We start from the raw sequence: 22,204 nt of genomic DNA on the forward strand, positions 1-22,204 counted from the left end.
CAACCTCATTAGAGCCGGTATCGAAGGTATGCTCCACTTTTACATGTTACCTTTTGACTTGTCTGTTTACAATAGCTGCGGACTCATGCATTTTTAAATCTCTCTCACAAGAAAAAGCATAAAATTGTGCAATGCATATGTGTGTAATGTTGACCTTTAAGAAATGTAAAGAAACACACCTGCATGATTACATTGTATATGTGAATCTGGTGCAAGCTTCTTCAAAAAATGGACACTTACACAAAAAAGGACATCAATACAAAAATCAAAAAGTGACAATACAGGTGTGTAAAACAGCATAATTTCTCAAATTAATAACAAATGCATTACACATCATTGTGATAAGTAAAATGTAGCATAATGTAGAAATTGCATTAGACAAGGTGTAATGTTGACTTTTTAAATACCTGTTAAATCAATGTCAGTCCTAAACTTCAATCAGTTAATGCATTTATGAATGTAACATTCACACTTGTCTAGTGTAATGTCTAGTGTTATTCCTGTATTTTATACATTTTCAATTGCCACATCATTTTTTTAATTGTAATGCATATGTGTTTATTATCATCACATATCAAGTTGAAGTAAACACACCGGAGTGTGCTTGGGACAGGGTTTGGAATTGGGATGGGGAAGGGGCCTGACTTGGGGAACAAGGTTGGACTAGTTGGGAGGCTGCAGCGAGTGAGGCGGCAAGTCCTGTAAATGATCTCTATTAGAGACACATAGCACTATGAATGCCTTCCAGGTATGCTACCATTTGTTTACTGTGGCAACTAAGGCTCTGGATAACATTCAGGAGTGCAGTCTGGCCTACATAGATGTATAATAGTAGGTGAATAGCCACAGGGGAACGAGGTGAGGGGCCTGCAGCAAATGAGACACTACCCCTTTTAGGGCGCTAGTTTGGCCAGTGGGGGAGGAGCAGGAGAGAGCATGGAGATGGCTCTCTGGGTGACAGACAAAGATTCAGGTGGAACAGTTGCTGTAGGGTCCGCCACCACTAGGCACTTTCCGCTTGTGGAGGCCACTGAAGATGATGTTGAGCTGGTGGCCTCCGTGTCAGTCCCCTCACCCTCCATGCCACTGTGTCCATCTGTGTCAGTGGTCCCAGCACCCAAAACACAGTGACCAGCTGCTTCCCCACCTACGTTGCCCATTTCTCCTTCATCTGCTTTTGATGAAGCTGAAATGACACATACAATATTTTTTTGTATCTGTGTAAACAGAACAGATCATGAAATTTGCTCACAAAAAAAGTTTCATATTTAACCTGCATCAAGGATCTCAAATTTAGGTTCTACATCATCGATATCTCTTGCATGCAGGCAACATTTTCAGAAACCATTTGGTCACAGTTTTGTAATTCCCCATGATAGCTCCTATATCATGTATGATCTTGCCTCTTTTTTATTCTCTCCAGGAACTGTTTAACACCCCTGAATGGTTGGATTTGGTTGTTTAGAAATGTGAATTCATGTCACCAAAAGGCAAATAAACCAAAAATACCTGTGTACAGTGTGTTTACGAGGCCAAAAAATCTACATTATTTTGATTCACAAAAACAACAATATGTATCAGTGTATTTCAACAAATACTGCAACGCTGTACCAATATTTATATTATCTGAAAGCCTCCTTTGTATGCATTTCACAATAGTAACACTTACTTCAAGTAACTAAAATATATTTCAAATGTAAAAAATATTATATGGAGTCAGTACTGCAGTGGTTTATCGAATTATCTGGGTCTGTTGGATTAGTGGACTAATCCATCCACTGCAGGGCCCTGTGTTCAACCTCATGGTCATCGGTTCAAAACCCGGAGGGTCCACTTAGCCTTTCATCCTTTCTCAGGTCGATAAAATGAGTACCTTTGAGTTGGGTAGCAAAAAATATCTGTTATTCAGTGCCAAGATGCCCCTTTGGAGGTGAACGTGTGCTTTACAAATACACATGCTATGTTATCATGCACTCTGGATATACCTATTCTGTAGAAGAAATTAAGAAATATATCTTTTTTGTGGATTAACAAATGACTTCTACAGTATAAGTAAATACATAGAGCTTGATTCATTTCTAATCTACTTTAGTACAGAGCAACACATTTTGCTGCTAAATATTTAAATTAATTTTAAGTTTATTTTACCATTATGAAAAAATGCTGTACAAAACATGCTTCCTTGCACTTTAGCCAAAAAGATTAAAATGCAATTCACATCTACATTTTCCTAATGAGTCATGAGTTGGGCCTGAATTTTGAGTTCTCCAGATGGTATACTCCAACATATATGGGATGGAACATTCCATCTGCAAATGTCCATTTAAGTATTTCATTTTCCTCCATCATTGATTTATTAAGTGGCTATAGTAAAGAACATTGAAAATGGTTTTGGGTATGTGCTACTCTGTCACCAATGTGTACACATTCCTGTATGCATTTTTAAGAAAATTGTATACCTCTCACAATTATTTTCCCAAAAAACAGACTGGCTTACATGCACATTTTGAAGCAGTAAGACATCCTACAAATCTATCACTGTCAACATGAATTAAATAGTATTTTACAATTTAAAAAAACATGTGGGATATGTTTTGAATCTAAAATGTAGCCATTTGGTCTGATGTTGGTAGAGATTTGGGCTCACTTTATTTGTGTATAAAGCTAACTTACCAATGTAACGTTTTGAATATCCACTGTATCATTTTATGCTATGTCACCTGCAATAGGGCTAACCTTACATTATTCACAATAGTGAAGGAGCATCAGACCAGAGGAGATAAAAATAGTGGCCTGTTTAGTACCACTGTCAAGTCAAGTCAAGTCAAAATATATGTTTATTGTGACCATAGTCTTTAAACAATGCAATGAGAATAGCACAGAATGGAGTATGACTTATTGTTTTTAAAAGTTTGTCCATTTAAAAAGTTCGTACACACCATTATCAAAAGTACAAAAAATCAGTAAAATTTACAGTTATCTTAAAACTTATTTTGTCTAATAAAACCTATTCACATTCTTATTACTCCGAACAATTTCATTCTGCTAAAAACCATACAGTACTACATGTTATTCTTTGGCTCTCAACGCACTCAATGACACCTTTAAGAATTTCCCGAGGGCGATTGCAATATCGATATAGGGGATTTCTGTTAAGAGACTGGCTGCCTGTGATCTTGTTTTTACATCGTATTTTATAAAGACTGGACGCAGCAAAAGTTTCCTATGTTCTAGGAGTGTCAAACAGTCTAACAAGATATGCAGCAGGTCTCCCTTAGTTCTCAAATTACACCTACAGTGACCTTCCTGATCTAACATTTTTAAATTAAGGTCTCTGTTTATTAGCCATGGATTGATCCCAATTCGAATTCTCAGGATTGGGTAGTCTGTCAAGATAGGGGAACCAATTATCAAGAGACCACGCATTTAGCATATGTACCACTGATTTTTTCTTTATTAAATAGCCTCTATCAAGCATTTTCGAGACTTCATTCCCTCTTTGCTTCAAATCACCTTTAGTACTAGTGATTTGATATGAGCTCAGGTCCAAGTCGAACTCAAGTGTATTACAGATTCCCTTCAATTTATCCCTACTGGACTTCGCCCATTTTAGCTCGCTTTTCTGAATTTCTTTGCGACACCAGTATGCCACTTTTTTTGTTTCAGGGTCTTCTAATCTCTTCCAGAATCTGATCACAGCCATCTGGGTTAATATCGCCCAGGACTTTGTGCCTATTTCTGTTCTGATGGCTTGTATCATTGCAGATTGAGGAAGTGATAAGAGCCTTTTTATGCAATTTCCCTCTATCATGTCCCAGGATCCCCTACCGCTCAAATAAAGGATCTCTGCGCCGTTTAAAACTTGGGGGGGGATCATTGCCTCAAAGGCTCTAAGCATTGGGCGATGTGACATCTCACCATATTCCCCATTGAACCTTTTAAGTCCGCATATGGAGGAGAGTGCCTTTGCTTTTTGCGTTTCCAAATGGGTGTTCCAATTTAGTGTCCTATCAAACCAAATACCCAAGTATCGGTACTCATTTACTGTCTCTAATTTAAGGTCACCTATGTACCAACTGAATCTGCTTAACTTTTTCCCGAAACATAGGGTTTTAGTTTTATCCAAGTTGATAGTCAAGAATTTATCAGCACAGTAAGTATTAAAGGCATTAAGCTTCCTTTGAAGGCCTCTCTCGGTCTGATCTACTATCACCAGATCATCCGCGTACAATAGGCACGGGATCTTGTTTCCATCCATTTTTGGACTGGCGCTGCCCTCCACCTCCAAATAGGCCGGGAGATCTGACAAGAAGATAGAGAAAAGCTGGGGGGCCAGCACGCAGCCTTGTCTTAACCCATTAGATATGGGTATTTTAGGAGTTATGGAGCCCCCCATATCTTTTATTACTTGCCCCCAGTTTTCCCTGTGTAGTTCTTTTATTATAGTCAGGAGATCATTCGGGATATTTAGCCTCTTTAATGTCTCCCATAGGCAGGCCCGATCTACAGAATCAAAGGCTGCTTTGAAGTCGACGAAACAGCAGCATAGCTTGCCATTCTGTTCCGTCGACTTCCTCGCCATCGCCCATAGAGCAAACCCGTGGTCTATTGTCGAGTGGCCTGCTCTAAATCCGCCCTGTTCTGTGGGGATTATTTGGCACTCATCTACCCATGTATTCAGTTGTTTCAATACAATTTTAGAAAACACTTTCTCTCCAATATCTAGGAGGTTAATCAGCCGGTAATTTCTTGGCTCCTCTTTGCTCCCTTTCTTGTGTATCGGCCTAATTATGGCCCCCTTCCAGGTTGGGGGCATTACTCCATCTTTTAGCACTACCTGGAACATATTGGCAAGGAATCTTGCCCACCATGTAACCTCGGTCTTCAGGATTATTGCAGGCAGATTGTCTGGGCCTGCTGCCCGGGTTAGCTTAAGTTCTTTTATTGTGAGCTCAACTTGTTCTTCATTAAATTTGACAAGTAGGTCTTCAGAAATATCTTGCCATGTTTTAATCTCCATCTCCTGACTGGGAGTCCTTGCCCCGTACAATTCCCTTATGTACGTATCCCATGCTGCCTCACTCACCACACAGTTTAATTCACCCTCTGGTGTTCCGGCTGCTGCCTTTACTAGTTGCCAGAATTGCCTTAGATTTTTATTCTCTATGGCTTCCAAAAGTTCTAACCAGCATTTTTCTTTATGTAACCTTTTTGTAGAGAGTACCATTTGCTTGAATTCTTTTCTCAATTTTACCAGGTGATCGTGTCTCTCTTGTGTAAAGTTCTTTTTTGTTTCCTCTGTGCTGCTCTTATCTCCCTTTTCTTGTTTTGGCATACTACAGAGAAACCTTTACCATAATTTATTTGTTTTACCCTTTTGGGATCTTCCCTTTTTAATTTTATCTTTAGGCATTGAACCAGTTCTTCTAGTTTTACAATAAACCATTCCAGTTTTTTATTCTCAAAATTGTCAGGTGCCATTTTTATTTGCGTGGCCTTCAATTTTTCCAAATATTCCTCTGTTAGACGTGCCGTCACTCGTTTGGGGTACTCAACCTCCTGGTTAATCACTATTTCTCTCTGTAATTTCCTACCCCCCATTATTACTATATGGAGGAGTTTGTGATCACTCATCTCGTTTTGAACTAACTTGAAGGTTCTTATCTGGTGAAAGTTCCAGGCCTGCAGGAATATATAGTCAATTGGGCAATTCTGTTGCCCTTGCATGAACGTTTTTCCTGCCGGTGTATCTGACTCTGTTCTTGCGTTAATGCAGTGAAAACCCCTGCCTCCTAAGGTGTGTATTAATTCCCGGTCTTGTTTCGAAATTTCCCCAACTGGGAACCTTGCCGGGTTTATTCCATATACCTCTAACTGTTCCATATTATAAAGGTCAGCCTTTCTTGGGTTTAGTTTATGGTTGAAGTCCCCCAATATCATTATTGTGTCTGCGGGATACTTTTCTAAAGTACTGTCTACATCCTCTTTAAAAAGCCTCATTTCCCTTTCATACTCCGCCCCATTTTCCCACTGCATGTATACATTCAATAAAATCATCATTTTATATTTTGGATCCACCGTCATGAGTTCAATTCTGCTTGATTCTACCCATTTACATTTTGTATTCAACAGTTTTATTTCCCTCATTACTCTTGTTGATACCAATGTCAACAGACCCCCAGAGGGCCTCCCACGATTTTTCTTTATGGCGGGCTGATGTATCTGGGCATAACCGTCAAAGGTTGGGGTATCGTCGCATAACCAGGTCTCTTGCAGGCAGGCAATGTCTACTTTATTTATGGATTCCTTTATGTATTCCCATTTTTGTGCGTTGCCTAGCCCATTTACGTTCCAAGATAAGAGACCTAGTTCTTGCGAACCCCCTCTATCCTATTCGACGTCACTCAGCTCTCCTGCCTCATCTGTAGCCACTGTATTCCTTTCAATACTTTCCTCCGCGGGAGTGCTATGTGACGACCAGTTCCCCCATGAGGATTCATTGCCTGTATTTTCAATTACAATGTTCAGAGAGCTTCGCTCACCTTTTGTTTCTTTGTATAGGATCACTTGTCTCTTCTGAAGCCCGGCATGTTGTTTTAAGAAATTGTTATCTTTCACGGTTTTTATATCTCTCTCTGGGATAATCCTTAGTCCCTGTTGCGTTATCTCCTTTGTGGCATTCAGGATTGCCCTTTTTACCAGGTCTGAGTATAGCGTGATTTTTGTTATTTCCTTACCCTGCCTGTTTTCTACAAAGCCAACGTGCTGAAGGTCTTTTGTACCGATCCCCCTCAGACTGACGCATTTTGCAAATGCCGACAAAACCTGTGCCCTATTCGGGGGGTTAGTATTTCTTATCGGCTTTACTTTCCTCCCTGCTGGTATCAGGTCCAGGAATATCCATTTGTTGTCAGCTCTCTCGTATAAGTTCATGTTTATTTCGTTCATCTGATGACTGGTGATTGTTCTTCCTTCTTTCCGGCTTTTGGTTCTTATATTGAGTTCTTCATGTCTCTGTGGTCTTATACTCCTTTGTTCAGTGGCCCGATCATCCATTAGCCTTACGCTTTGTCTCGTCATACGGGTGGAGGGGGGATTCTCAATTGCCTCCCTATGAGATTGTTCTTTCTTTGGTGCTCTCGCAGTTTTAGGGGGCATAGGGGTTTTCGCCGCCACCTGTACAGGTCTTTGTGTTATAAATGTTGGGGCTAAGGCATTTAATCCTGGGGCCACCCTCCCCTTCCTTGTTTCCTTCTCTTTTCTCATTCCGGCATGGTTCATTTTCCTGGTTTTTTCCGTCCTGTTCCTGGTCCCGAGTGTGACATACCCTCCTCGCCTTTTTATCAGCATGGGTCTTCTTGATATATACACGTTGTTCACAGGTTCTGCTACCTCCTTTGCTGCTTGTTCTGCAGGTTTGGGTATCCTTTCGAGTAATACCAAGCTTTCTTCTTCCGATACTATCCTGTCACTTTCCTCATTTGGTAGGACTGTGTCTGTTGGCATTACCCTGCTTGGCAATTGGCACTTTATTTCTCCGAGTTCTTCTTCTATTTTCTTTAGATGTTGTTTCTGTGCCTTCATCACTCCGTTGTTTGAGAGGGTTACTTCCAGGATTCCTTGGAGAGCTCTCTGCATTAACAAGATTAACTCCATCAATGGAGATGTAGGAGTTTCAGAGAGCACCGAGTCCTGTGTGGTATTTCTGATTGGGATCGCTGGGTAGCTTGTCCTTAAGCCCTCTTGCTGTGTTGGGGATTTTTGCCGTAGTTGATGTTGTAGGAGTTGGTCAGGCGCTCCTCCCCAGATGATACTCAGGTTCTGGTCATCGTTTCCCCTGTGGTCTTCTGTTCCTAGTGACATCAGAGAGAACATCTTTGGTGATGATGATAGGCGAGGCGCCGAGATTTGGTGATTTTGGCTCTGTAGTGACTGGTTTAAGGATCTACGGTTCACACCGGCTTCCTCGTTATCAGGGTTGGCTTCTTCCTGGAGATCTCCTTTATTTAACCGTCTCTGGTTTTCATCTGGCAAGCCTAATTTTTCACCAATTTCTCCGCCAATTTCCACTATTTCTTCATCTAAAACAGACGATATTGCTGGATTTAATGTTCTATAGTGTTTGCCTACAAATTCCTTTATAGACTTTAACGCTGCTGTGTTTTCTTTCTGTTTGTTGGTTGTTTGATTACCTCTTTTTTTTACCTTCTGGGCAGTCTTCGTTGCTCTTTTGACTTTCCTTTTCTTTCGTGACCCTTTATTATTTTCCGTAGATGATGCAAGGCTTTCCTGGCTTTCATCCAGGGATTTTGAGCCTTCCAATGATTTACTCCTTCCATGTTCATCTGGTAATTTTTGGCCTCTTTTGGGTGCCATTTCTAGGCAGAAACTGTTATACTAAGGTGGTACACTTAATTATTACTTTTAGTAAGAAATGCTCACTTACCTCTGTTCTGCCTCAGTTGCCTTCCGCCTGCTGCCTTGCTGCCTTGCCCCGCTTATATTTCTGTCGGGATTAAATCTCTGTCTTCTCTTAAGGTATTTTCTGAAATTGTTTATACTTTCTTTTTGTGGGCTGGGGCGTAAATTCCACTCCCTTTGTTGCCTGCTTCCGGCTCCGAGGCTTCACAGTGGGCTGTCTTACTGACTCGGCTGGTCCAGCTTGTTATCCAAGTCTGCCAGGGTGGGGCTTCTTGGAAGCTCGCGGTCCGCTGCGTTCTCTGCAGCTGCTGCCTTCTCAATGGCACCACGCACTCGGCGAGTCTCCCTGCTCGCACGGCTCCCGCACGGCTCCCGCACCCGCTCTCCTCGTCTCTCTCTGCCCCTCCCCGCCGACCCCGCCACTGTCCGTGGCTGGTGAGGAGTTCTGAGTCGGCTATCCCGCTTGTCCGCCTGCAGCAGGGGTCCGTCAAACACGGGCTAACTCCGTATCTCCCGCGCCGATTCCCCGCGCTCCTTGCTCCACACCACACTGTGCTTCGGCGATCGGTGACCTCGGTGATCTCTGCCCTTAGTCTGGTGGGGCGTGGTTAGGCACGGCACGGCACGGCTAGGCGCAACTGGGCGAACAGAGCTGAGTACCACTGTCCCTTATAACTGCAAACAACCTGATGATTATTTGTTGTTTCAGTAAAGGCAAGAGGTAGTGTGTGGTTTGATAATCACACCTCGTTAGGGCAAATATTTTATGTTGGAACAGTACAGTAGATATCAATTTTACGTGATGGTACATTTTGGGGTATACCACATACTTCTACCAAAGGTGTGTGTTCACGTTGGACAAGGACAAGGAAAACCAACAGTAGCGAAAGCAAAGCCTTTTGGGAGGTGATTAACTCCCCTCTTTTGCAAGACGAGGGTGAGCTGTCTTTTGATGTACACATAGACGAGGAAACATGGGTAACTAATTTTCTGAATATCTTCCAAAAGCCGACAAATAATATGATTTTGCCTGTTTACCCTCAAAGGATAATCTCCCTATATTCTTTGTACTTGATGAAATAGAACTTGCCCTTTTCCAATTCATCTACTTTGAAGGCTGCAGGCCCAGGCGGGGCACATGTGGATATTTTCCTCTCAAACAAATTACTTTGGGCTCCTTTGCTGACAATGTATTCAAATGTAATAAGCAAAAAAGGGTCCACTTCCTTCTTAGAAGCAATCTTTAATAATTCCTGCTTATAAGAAAGGGGAAGCCGCAAACCCAGCAAACTATCGACCCATCTCCCTGATAGATAGCAAAGCTAAACTAATTGGACTATTATTACTGAACAGACTGGAGGAGTGGGTGATGGAAAAGAAGATCCTTGCCGAAGTTCAGTATGGGAGTAGAAAGGACAGGGGCATGCTGGATCAGTGCATCAACCTAACCTTAGTAGCAGCAAAATATTTTATAGTGAGGTTCTGTGAGAATCGTGATGACGTTTTTTGACTTGTTCGAATATGGACGAGTTTGGTATCTATGAACCGCAAATGACGAGTTTAGTGGGTGTATGCGTTTTCGCTACACTACTTTGCACCGTTCGTCTTATTCGTGGGTTTCTTCATCTGAACCCACGGGTTCCATTTTAGATATGGCATCCATTTTGTTTCTTGCCCTCAAGTAGCCAGCGAACGGACACTGTCCGCTTCGTGACCCTGGGATTCCCAAGCTCTTGCGGAAGACACGTGTTCCTTTGAGGGTGTCTTTATGACGAGGGGGATGACACTGCAAAGGCAGATGGCTCCGCTCGAGGCTCATCTTGCCGTGCCGGTCTATTGTTTCAGCCGTGCATGCATTAGGCACGAATCCTTTGATCCTGCAATCATGCTTCCGATATTGCCCCCCTTCACTTTTTCTCAATCTGTTGTCTGTTTTCTGTCTTCCTTGCACCTGTTTCTGTCTCTTTCCTTAACTCGTTTACAGCCAGAATGAAATGTACCTAATGGTGAGATAACGTGCTTTTACAGTTGGGAACCGGCGATGTTACAGTAAGTATGTTCCGGGCTCTTGAATACATGAAAGCGACCCTTTTGAAGTTTACTGTGGGAACCGAGTTGTAACCTTTTGTTCGTCATGTTGTGCTATGACTAAAATATGTATAAAAGGAGCAACCCACTGTTGCAATTCAAAGCAGTCTCTCAGAACCTACACGTGGTGTACTTCTTGCGATTTCTGTATCCCTGCAGTAAATAAACGCTGAATCTTTGACGCCGAAGGAAGTGTCCCGTGTCTCTGTGTTTTGTACGCCGGAACAGGTAACCCACGAAGGTTTCAGGTGTTGTCCCCTGGCACCGCTGGGCCTTAGAATAGCCCAGTCCTTCAGTTGGCGCCCAACGTAGGGAGACATCAGCGGTACCGGTCCAAAGCCCGACGATCGTGAGGAACTTCGTGTGAAATCTCCGAGGGAAGGTGCACCCCGCTTCATCGATCCTGTTGTCGAAATAAGTGGCTCGAAGACTTTTCCTGCGAAGATTCCCGCCTCCTGACGGCTGCGACGGACTGATGCCCTGACTGTCGACCTGTTTTGGCGCCTGGCGTAGACCTTTGTACAGCGAGACGATAGACGGGCCTTCCTGGTGACGCCATTGATCTTTCAGTTAAGTATTTGTGGGTCGCTCCCAGTCCTTAGTTGTTGGTTCCTTTTTGGGACATTTGCTTTGTTGTTGAAACTTGGTTATATGCATGGTTCCATTGCATTTGTGGTTCTTAGTTGTTGGTTCTTAGTTGTTGGGTTTTATTTGACGATTGCAATTGCCAAAACCGAGGGTCTTGCATTTTTGCGAGGACATCGTAATTCGATAACCCTTGAAGTTTGGAGACTCGGTTAGTGTGCACGATGCCTGGCCGTAGTACTTTGTTTGGTTTCTTTAAATGTTACGGTACGGATTCCCGATTGGAGGACTTATGCTCGATACCTCCAGTTGGAACTCCAATTTATGAGCTCTATAGTCGCCACGGAGTGGGTCCTATCATGTATAATGATTATTGGATCCGTTACACTAAAAATGATGGTGTCCTTAGTTGGCCATCCCATGGTAGTTTCGAAACTGCAATTTTGGATAATCTTGAAGCAAAATTGTTTAAAAAGAAATCTAGGCCGGCCATGTTTGATTCCTTTCGGTTATGGCGTAAAGAGGCCAAGCAGAAAGAAATCAAGCAGATTAAGAAAAATAAGAGGGAAGGTATCATTACAGTGATGCGAAATGCTGAGCAGTTTCAGCGAGATAAAGAAGAGAAGGAAAAGGAAGTTTTTGCTAGACTGCAGCATATGGCGGTGGATAAATGTTATCCGGTTTTACCGTCGAGTTCTGATACGAAGGGAGAAGAAGCGGTAGAGGACCCTTTGCTGTCCTATCTACTGAAATCACCACCTCCATACGCACAGGATACTACTGCTCCTGTGAATCCTCCTGTCCCTCAACCTGTTGTTCCGGCAGCTGCTGGTCAGCCTGCCGTTGGTCCTGTCCTTCCGAATCCTCTCGTTCCTCAAGTTGTCCCTGCTCCCATACCTGCTCTTCTTCCTACTGCTCCACTGCCTATACCTGCTCAGTCTATTGTTCCTGCTACTTCTGCTGTCTTGGCTACTCCTACTGCTCCTACTTTCAGTCCTCATGTTGTTGCCCCTGTACTACTTTCCTCTTCTCCTTCTGTTCGTAGTCGCATACCAAATGCGGTGGCTAATCTTTACTCTCCATTTGGACCGATCCTTGGGTCCGATGTTTCTGATATCTCCCAGAGACGAAGTCAAATTCCTGGTGGTAGGGAGAGTGATACGTTAGTGAAAATGTCGCGTAAATGGATTAGGTATCCCGTTAAATACACCCCGCGCATGGTTTGTGAGACGTTCTCTCAATTTAATGAACCCACTCAGAGATTTGTGTTTGAGGAAATGTGTAAATCCTTACGAGAAGAGTGGGATAATGATGAGGTAGACAATGTACCGTCTGAAATGACTGAACTTCAGAATCAGTTTTCGAACGGTATGATTGTGGGTACTAATGTTCGTCGTGCTTTAGAGCGCCTCCTATCTTTTCAATCTATAGTACAACCTCGAGCATTGTTTAAGGATGAAACTGAGGAGTGGATGGCACAGACCTGGTCAGTATCCTATGCGCGAAGTTCCTCCAGTTTGGATGTCGGGTGATGCTAATGTTGTTCCTATTATTTTGCCATACTTCCAGATAGTTTGGATACACCTCCCATGGAAGCGGTCGGAAGTTTTGCAGGTGAAACATACTTTGCCTGACCCCCGCAAAAATCCGGCAGGTTATTATAAGGAGTTATCCCAACTAGTGGATGCTACTATTATGAACCTTGCCGATATTGACATGTTGTTCGGTAACGTAGTACCGCAACCAATTTGGGCAAAAATCCGTCAAGAGAATCACGTAGCCGAGTTAGGCGGTGATTGGGCTGCTCTTGCGGCGGCTGACGGACGACAAGTTGGTGGGGCTAAGCCTGAACAGCTCATTACTGATCTGCCTCAGAGAATTATTACACTTATGAAGACACTTATGCCAGCAATGAGAGTTAAATGGGATAAATTGTCTGCGTGCAAGCAAAAGAAAGACGAGAGTGTCTCCGATTTCTTTACCAGATTTGAGGAGGCATTCATCAATCACAGTGGTCAGGATATGAGCACTGAGGGAGGTCAGCGATTGTTTGTTGACAAATTTGTATCGAATTTGTTGCCTGAACTCAGCAACAAATTGAAAAATTCCGAAAGCTCGTGGGCTGTTTCTACTACTGCTCAAATATTAGCCACGGCTCAATATTACGAAAATAGAGAGAAGGAAGAAAGCGATTGTGCAGATAAGAAAACGAAGGAGCTTAAAACTAAGGTTTTGTTGCAACAAGCGTATCCTCCGCGCTCGAATCAAAATGATTCGCAACAGCAAAATCGTTCACAATCACAGTCTTCTAAGACGCAGTCGCGTACTGACTCCTCTACACCAAGATCTATGCTTGGGTATAACCAATGTGCATATTGCAGGGGTGAGGGCCATTTGAAGTTTAATTGTCCGGTTTTGCGTGACCGAAATAATGGTGTTTCGGCCCGAGGCGGTCGTAGTGGTCCTCAGCAGGCACCTCGAGGTAGAGGCCGTGGTACTTCTCAAAATCAGAATGAGCGTTCTACTACTTCATCGGACTCGAACAATTGTTTTGATCAACGCGATGCTTTGCCCGGTAGATCTGCACAGTATCATGTAGACGACTATTACGTCGAGCATGACATTGATGCTGACGGTAGTTACTAGGACAGCCATAGACAAAGAGAGGGAGTAGTATCAGTTCCGGTTGATCAGAGAGGGCCTTACGTCGCAGTTGCCACATCGGGCGTAGTTGAGCCTTTTCTGTTGGACACTGGTGCAGCGAAAAGTTCCATCATGCATTCGAAACTGCCTGGCGCACCTTTGTCTGGCTTAACGAATGTTTGCGTTGGATTCTCTGGCGCCCCCGTTAGCAATCCAGTTTCTAGCCCTTTGCCCCTTACAATTGGGCCTCGAGAGCTAGAAGCTCCTTTGATTTTAACTACTGGTTGTGGTGAGAATCTTTTGGGCCTGGATTTGTTGAAACGGTTATATGCGACTCTGTATTGTTCTCCTGCGGGAGTGGAGCTTACATTAGGTCAGAGAGTAATCTCTCCTACGTACTTGTCAACGGATAAGCTCCCACCGGAATTGAGTTCTCTTCCTGAGTCTTTGTGGGCAACAGGTCCCAATGACGTGGGCCTGCTGGACATATCACCTCATGTCATCCAGCTGAAATTGAATGTGCGATTACCACGTATTCCCCAGTACCGTATCTCTCTTGATGGTGAGCGAGCACTATTAGCGATAATTTATGATTTGATCAAGAAGGATGTTATTGAAGAAACTCGGGGAAATGTGTGTAACAGTCCTGTGTTACCTATTCTGAAACGAACTGATCCATCCAAACCTCCTGTGCACCGTTTTGTCATTGATTTAAGAGAGGTGAATAAAATTGTGATTCCACAATTTCCTGTGGTGCCTGACATTACAGCTTTGCTGACTCTGATTCCAGCCTCTGCTTCTTGGTTCTCGGTAATCGATTTGAAGAATGCTTTCTTTAGCATTCCGATTGCTGAGGAAAACAGAGATCTATTCGGCTTCTCATTAGGTGGTCGCAGCTTTAGGTTTAAACGCGCTCCTCAGGGCTACTGTGAGAGTCCATCGATCTACAGTCAAGCTCTTAAGAGTCAGCTTGACGCGTTCGTGTTACCAGCTGGTGCGGCTTTGATTTAGTACGTTGATGATCTGTTAGTGGCTGATGACACTAAAGAAATTCGCAAAGCTGCTACAGTATCGCTGTTACAGCATCTATGTGACTTACATCATAAGGTGTCACCTTCTAAGTTGCAATATTGTTGTCAAGAAGTAACCTATCTAGGTCACTTATTGTCAAAGGAGGGAAGAAGGTTGACCCCAGAGAGAATTGCAGCTATCGCTCGAATGACTGTGCCAACAACTCAGAGAGATGTGCGTGCCTTTCTAGGTATCACGTCATACTGCAGGCAATGGATTCCAAATTTTTCATTGCTAGCGAAGCCATTGGTAGCCCTCACGTGCAAGGATGTTCCGACTCCTTTGCATGGACTGAAGAGTGTCAGAAAAGTTTTTCTGAATTACGTGATGCGTTGTGTTCGGCTCCTGTGTTAGGTACTCCTGACTACAGTAAGCCGTTTACACTATACGTTCACGAGAGAGAGGGTTGTGCGTTGAGTGTTTTGACGCAACAATTTGGCGGTAAGCAGCGTCCATGTGCGTATTTTTCCTCGACCTTGGACCCAGTAGCTATAGCATTGCCGAGTTGCCTAAGAGCGACAGCGGCAGCTGTGGTGTCCATCCGGCAATCTGCAGGACTGGTCATGGATAATATGCTAACAGTGATGGTTCCGCATGCAGTTGACACTCTCTTGAATCGAACGAAAACTCAACACTTGACAAGAGCAAGGTTGTCTGGTTATTAGCTGACACTTTTGGCAAGTCATATACAGATCAAGCGTTGTAATGTACTGAACCCGGCGACATTGTTGCCGACTAATATGGAATCAGATGATGTACCACCACATGATTGCTATTTATGAACTGAGGAAGAAACGAAGGGTCGTGTTGACCTAAAAAACACTCCATTGGCAGATCCCGATGGTACTCTGTATGTTGATGGTTCATGCTTTAAGTTGCCGAATGGTGATGTGACGACTGCGTATGCTGTAGTGACGTTGAGTACGGTTGTGGAAACTGCGAGATTGAGTCAGAATTCGGCTCAAGCGGCAGAGTTGATTGCGTTGACGAGAGCGTGTGTTTTGTCTAAGGGAACGCGAGTGAATGTGTTTACTGATAGCCAATATGCGTTTGGCGTTGCACATAGCTTTGGTCGATTGTGGAGAGAAAGAGGGTTTATGACATCACATGGTACTAAGATCCAACACGGACAGCTTGTGAACGATCTTTTGGATGCACTTACATTGCCTAAGCAAGTGGCGATCATTAAATGCAGCGCGCATCGGAAAGTTACGGATGTTGGTCGTGGTAACGCGTTTGCGGATGAGATTGCTAAAGAGACAGCTAAGAATCTTGCAACCCGAATGTATGTTACGAGTTCAGTGAGGTGGCCGGCGGAGACTGGTATGTGTGAGGACACTGTTGAGAGTGTGAAAGCGATTCAGAATGAGGCCACAGAAACTGAAAAGACTAAGTGGAAAGAAAGTACGGGAAAGCTAGACACGCATGACATCGGCCTAAGGGGGACGGTGCTCAGATGGTTTACATCTTTCCTGGAGGGCCGCCGCCAGACGGTCTGGGTTTCCCAGAGCTCTGCCGAGATGCCGCCATTGGGTGTTGGGGTTCCACAGGGCTCTGTGTTGAGCCCGACATTATTTAACATCTTTATGTCCCCCCTGGCGGCTGCGGTTGAGGCTTACGGAGCCCAGATCGTGTCCTACGTCGATGACACACAACTCCTCTTCACATGTGAAAAAGATCAGACATTTGATGGGGAGAGAATCCGGGACTGCTTGGACAGGGTTTTTAGCTGGTTCCAGCAAAACTGTCTGAAGGCTAACTCCAGCAAGTCGGAGGTTCTTTTCTTCGGCTGTGCCTTCGATCCCGAGTGGCGGCAGGGGTGGCCGGCCGCCATGTGTCCTCCGGCACAATCGTCCTCGGTTGCCAAGAACTTGGGGGTTAAGCTTGACAACAAACTCTCTCTGAAAGCGCACATCCTTGGCCTGTCCGGCACCTGTTTCGGCATCCTCAGAATGCTCCGCAAGTTCCTACCTTTATTGTCTGCGGAGCACAGACGGATTACGGTGCAGGCGCTCATTGGATCCAGGCTTGACTACGCTAACGCCCTTTTCTTAGGCCTCCCGGATTATTTGGCTCAGCGTCTGCAGGTGGCACAGAACTCGGCAGCCCGGGCAATCTTTGGTCTGCATAGACGAGCACGGGCCTCTGTGTTGCTGCAGACGCTCCATTGGCTTCCAATTCGGAAGCGGATTGTTTTTAAATCTTTGACGCTGGTGCACAAGGCTCTGTTTGGCTCAGGCGCAGGATACCTAAAGAAAAGACTAGCCTTCTATCGCCCAGCTCGCTCACTGCGTTCAGAATCCCTGTTCACTGCTGTGGTCCCACGCGTGAAGAAGGCCCACATTGGGGGGCGCTCTTTCAGCCTTAAGGCCTCCCAGCTGTGGAACGCGCTTCCATTGGCACTTCGCAGCACTCCCAACCTGCTTCAATTCAGGAAGAATTTGAAGACTTGGCTTTTTAATCACTCTGTTTAGGTGGGCTTTCTTTCTCCTTCTTTTTTCGGTTCTGTTTTCCTGTTATGTTGATTTTACACTGTAAGTTGCCTGTGGAAAGCGCCGGGACACTCTTTTAGAGTAGCCGTGCGCTATAAAAATGCACTTTAACATAACATAACATAACATAACATGTTGGATTGATTTGTCGGAGTGTCAGAGGTGGATGTTACCGGATGCATATGTGCTAGCCGTTGTGACTATGGCTCACGGCTTGTCACATATTAGCGCGAAAGGTATATGTAAGTTGTTGTTCCCTGTATGGAAGAATGATGGTATTGCTAAATGCGCTGAGAGAGTAGTTAAGAATTGCATGGTATGTATGATGTACAATCCTGGCAAGGGCACCCCCACTCCTCCTGGCCATTTTGCTCCTCCTACATGTCCCTTTGAGGTTATCCAACTGGACTTCATCCATATGGAGAGATGCGATAACCTGAAATACGTGTTAGTTGTGGTTTGCGCGTTCTCTAGATGGATTGAGGCCTATCCTCTTAAAGATAATACTGCCCTGTCCACCGCGAAAGTCCTACTGAAGGAATACTTTCCTCGGTATGGAATGCCACGGATCGTATGGTCGCATAACGGAAGTGAGTTTGTGGGGAGTGTGATGAAGAGTGCGTGTAAGGGCCTTGGAATTCGACAAAAATTCCATAGCGCCAATCATCCCCAGTCAGCAGGTTTAGTGGAAGGGTACAATGGTACTCTGAAACTGAAACTTGCTAAGATTCAAGCGACGACTGGTTTGTCATGGCCTGATGCCTTGCCTCTAGCTCTCTTGTCGACCAGGGTGACTGTGCACTCTCGAGTAGGGCTTAGCACATATGAGATTGTGTTCGGCCGTCCTGCGAACATTTGGGGAGTCCCGAGGCCAAAGGCCTTTGATAGTCTTGAATACCCAATGTTAATTGATTATCTTCATGATCTGACTGCTAAACTGAGGTTAATTCATCAACAGGTTTTTGAAGCTCTACCGGCACTGACAGAGGGTCCTGGACATCAGCTCCAACCGGGTGATTGGGTCGTCACCCGCAACTTTGGCAGAAAGCGTAACTTGGAGCCGAGATTTGTGGGTCCATTCCAAGTCCTACTGGCTACAAGGACTGCAGTTCGGTTGGAAGGCAAAAAGAATTGGGTGCATGCCACCCACACCAAAAAGGTTCCGATCCCTTTGCCAGCAGATTCTTGGGTCCGAACTGGGATTGCCGCAACAGAAACTGAGACCCCAGTATGGTTTGTGCCGTTTAGTGATGCTCAACCTGTAGGAGACACTTCATTGCAGCCAGATACATCTGTTGAACCATCAGCGTTGGATAATTTGAGGCCTGAACTGTCATCTGATCGATTGAACGCTGTTTCACAATCTGACCAATTATTTGAAGAACAGACTCGTCCTGGAAGAAGTCGATATTTTCTTCGTTCTTATAAGAAAGACTAATAAAGAAGTCCCTTTTGTTTTTTTTTCCCTTTTGAATTTATATAACCCCCTTACTGTTGCTACGAACATTATGAACAATTGCATCCTCTATTAATTCTTGAGTTCTTTTTCATGTGTGTTCCTTTTTCCACAGCTAGGAGATTTGCATTAAAATTGAATGTTTGATTAAGAAAACCTTTCATCCGGGTTGACCGTAGGGCCGTGCGGGTACTTCCTTCTGTTTAGCAGGTTCCTGACACTAGGTCGGTTACTTTTGTCGATTCCTGGGAACTCCTGGGAATTGATAATCGCTACTCAGAACGAAGTGCGTCAAGAACGTTACGGACGTTTTTTAGAGGATGGAGTTCTCTAAGCTGTCAGAAGTAGAGAGGATGCCGGCGTCAAGATCTAAGCTCCATAAGGTCATCCGAACAAAATGCTTTCTGTTTCAGTTATTCCTGCTATTCCTGACTGTTTCTATGCTATTGGTGGGTGGAGTGTATTTTGGAATACAGTTGTTCTTGCCTTCTACTTCACCTACTTCTCCCTCACCTGATTTGAATTCTATTCCCACTGTTTCTCCACATTCCTTTCATCCTTTACCCCAACATGAACAGATTAGACGTGCGGAATTCATGAACAACTCCTTTGTCCAGCTCCTACATCAGCATCAGCTGGTGATGAATACTACTAACTGTTGGATGTGTGGGTTAATGCCACATACCATGGATAGGGGTATTCCGTATTTGGTTCTTCCTTACAGCTCCCAGGGGTCAGCTCGAGCATTTCAAACTATGTTCAGTAGTGCACTAGATTCCTACCCCCATCGAGAGCCACGGTCTGCAGACATTGGTCCCGGCCCGTACCACAAGCCTTTGGCAAGAGCGATTGTTGACTTAGATAGAGATATTTTTGATGCATCGCTTATCCCAGAGGAAGAGGTGCGAGTATACAAGGATCTGAGTGAGGCTGAGTATAGTATGTCAGTGGGGGATAGACAGCTTAAAAGCTCGTCTCCGATCTGGATCGTACCCCACCTCGGTAATTTCTGTTTGCAAGGACTTGGCCGGAATCTGCAAGCTCAGCTTGGGAAGAGTGCTTGCACTGAAACGTATGTTTTACTAATGCTCTCTTCCCCTGTTCTCCTGACTGCCAAGGGTACATACTTTGTATGTTACGATCGCGCATATACATGGTTGCCCCGTGACTTCTCGGGCACCTGTTATATTGCGAATCTTTTGCCACCAACTTTCACAGTTGCCTCGGACTATCAAAAGACTAGATTTGTGAGAGGCGTTATTAGCAAAGAGGACACTGCCGGTCAAGAAGCAGGAGACTTCTTTAAGGGTTTCCTGCCGTTTTGGGGACCTATGATTAATAGTAGGAACCTGAGACAGTTGACTCGTGTGGTCGAATCGACTGCTAATATAACTGCAAGTGCTCTTGGTAATCTAACAGCAGGGCTTCAGGCGGATAGGCTTATGACGTTGCAGAACCGTATGGTTTTAGACGTTGTACTCGCAGATAGAGGTGGTGTGTGCAAGGTGATCCATTCGAGTTGCTGTATTTTCATTCCTGATAACGCTCCAACTGTATATCAAGCCATCTCGAAGTTGCATAAGATCTCCGAGTCCATACACGTGGACGTAGGTGATTGGACGCTACTAGGATGGTTTTGGGGCTTAATGTCGACGTGGGGTTGGAAGATTCTGATGATCATCGGGGTTGTTGTAACATTTCTGTTCACGTGTTGTCTTTGCGTACAGTGTGGTCCTGCCTTATGTGGCCTCTGTGCTACAACGTGTATAAGACGGCCATCTGTTACCAAGGAAGCATTGATGGATAGAATAATGTTGCAGCAACATCTGAACGATCTGATGAATATCGAGATCGATTCTGATATCGACTAGTGCTTGCCTACATGAGAGCAAAAGGAGCGTCTGAGGTTCTGTGAGAATCGTGATGACGTTTTTTGACTTGTTCGAATATGGACGAGTTTGGTATCTATGAACCGCAAATGACGAGTTTAGTGGGTGTATGCGTTTTCGCTACACTACTTTGCACCGTTCGTCTTATTCGTGGGTTTCTTCATCTGAACCCACGGGTTCCATTTTAGATATGGCATCCATTTTGTTTCTTGCCCTCAAGTAGCCAGCGAACGGACACTGTCCGCTTCATGAACCTGGGATTCCCAAGCTCTTGCGGAAGACACGTGTTCCTTTGAGGGTGTCTTTATGACGAGGGAAATGACACTGCAAAGGCAGATGGCTCCGCTCGAGGCTCATCTTGCCGTGCCGGTCTATTGTTTCAGCCGTGCATGCATTAGGCACGAATCCTTTGATCCTGCAATCATGCTTCCGATATTGCCCCCCTACACTTTTTCTCAATCTGTTGTCTGTTTTCTGTCTTCCTTGCACCTGTTTCTGTCTCTTTCCTTAACTCGTTTACAGCCAGAATGAAATGTACCTAATGGTGAGATAACGTGCTTTTACAGTTGGGAACCGGCGATGTTACAGTAATTATGTTCCGGGCCCTTGAATACATGAAAGCACCCTTTTGAAGTTTACTGTGGGAACCGAGTTGTAACCTTTTGTTCGCCATGTTGTGCTATGACTAAAATATGTATAAAAGGAGCGACCCACTGTTGCAATTCGAAGCAGTCTCTCAGAACCTACACGTGGTGTACTTCTTGCGATTTCTGTATCCCTGCAGTAAATAAACGCTGAATCTTTGACGCCGAAGGAAGCGTCCCGTGTCTCTGTGTTTTGTACGCCGGAACAGGTAACCTACGAAGGTTTCAGGTGTTGTCCCCTGGCACCGCTGGGCCTTAGAATAGCCCAGTCCTTCAGTAGCAAAGAAAGGACAACTCTAAATGTCCTTCATGGATCTGTCAGTGGCTTTTGATTGTGTGACACACAGCAAATTGTGTGCCATTATGGAGGCTATAGTAGTGGAGGCCTCGGTAATATTGTTTATAAAGCAACTTTACTCAGACGCATCTGCTAAAGTCCACTATGGGAAACAAGGGGAATGTTCAAAACCGGTTAAAACTGAAAAAAAGGAGTTAGGCAAGGGTGTGTGGTCAATCCTTTTTTATGTGCAATCTACACCAATAAGCTAAATGAGGTGTTGATTGAAAATACTAAAGATGCTCCTCATGTAGCGTCAATTCCACTTCCAATTCTGCTAAATGCAGATGATGCTGTTTTGTTGGCTAGGACACCAATGGCCCTCCAAAATTTCATCCAGAATTATTCGGCCTTTGTGGCTGATTTGGATCTTTCTGTTAATAAACCGAAGTCGATTGTCATGGCTGTAGGGGGAGATAAAAAGAGAATGACGAAATTCCATCTAGATGAAAGTAAATTGAATGTGTGGATCATTTAACATACTTAGGCCATTCTCTTTGATTACAAACTAAAATGGAAGGAGATGGTGCTAAATAGAGAAAATTATATGTGTAAAAGCAAAGCTGCAGTAATTACAT

This window comes from Lissotriton vulgaris, chromosome 8 (assembly GCF_964263255.1).
Source record: "Lissotriton vulgaris chromosome 8, aLisVul1.2, whole genome shotgun sequence".
NCBI lineage: Eukaryota > Metazoa > Chordata > Amphibia > Caudata > Salamandridae > Lissotriton > Lissotriton vulgaris.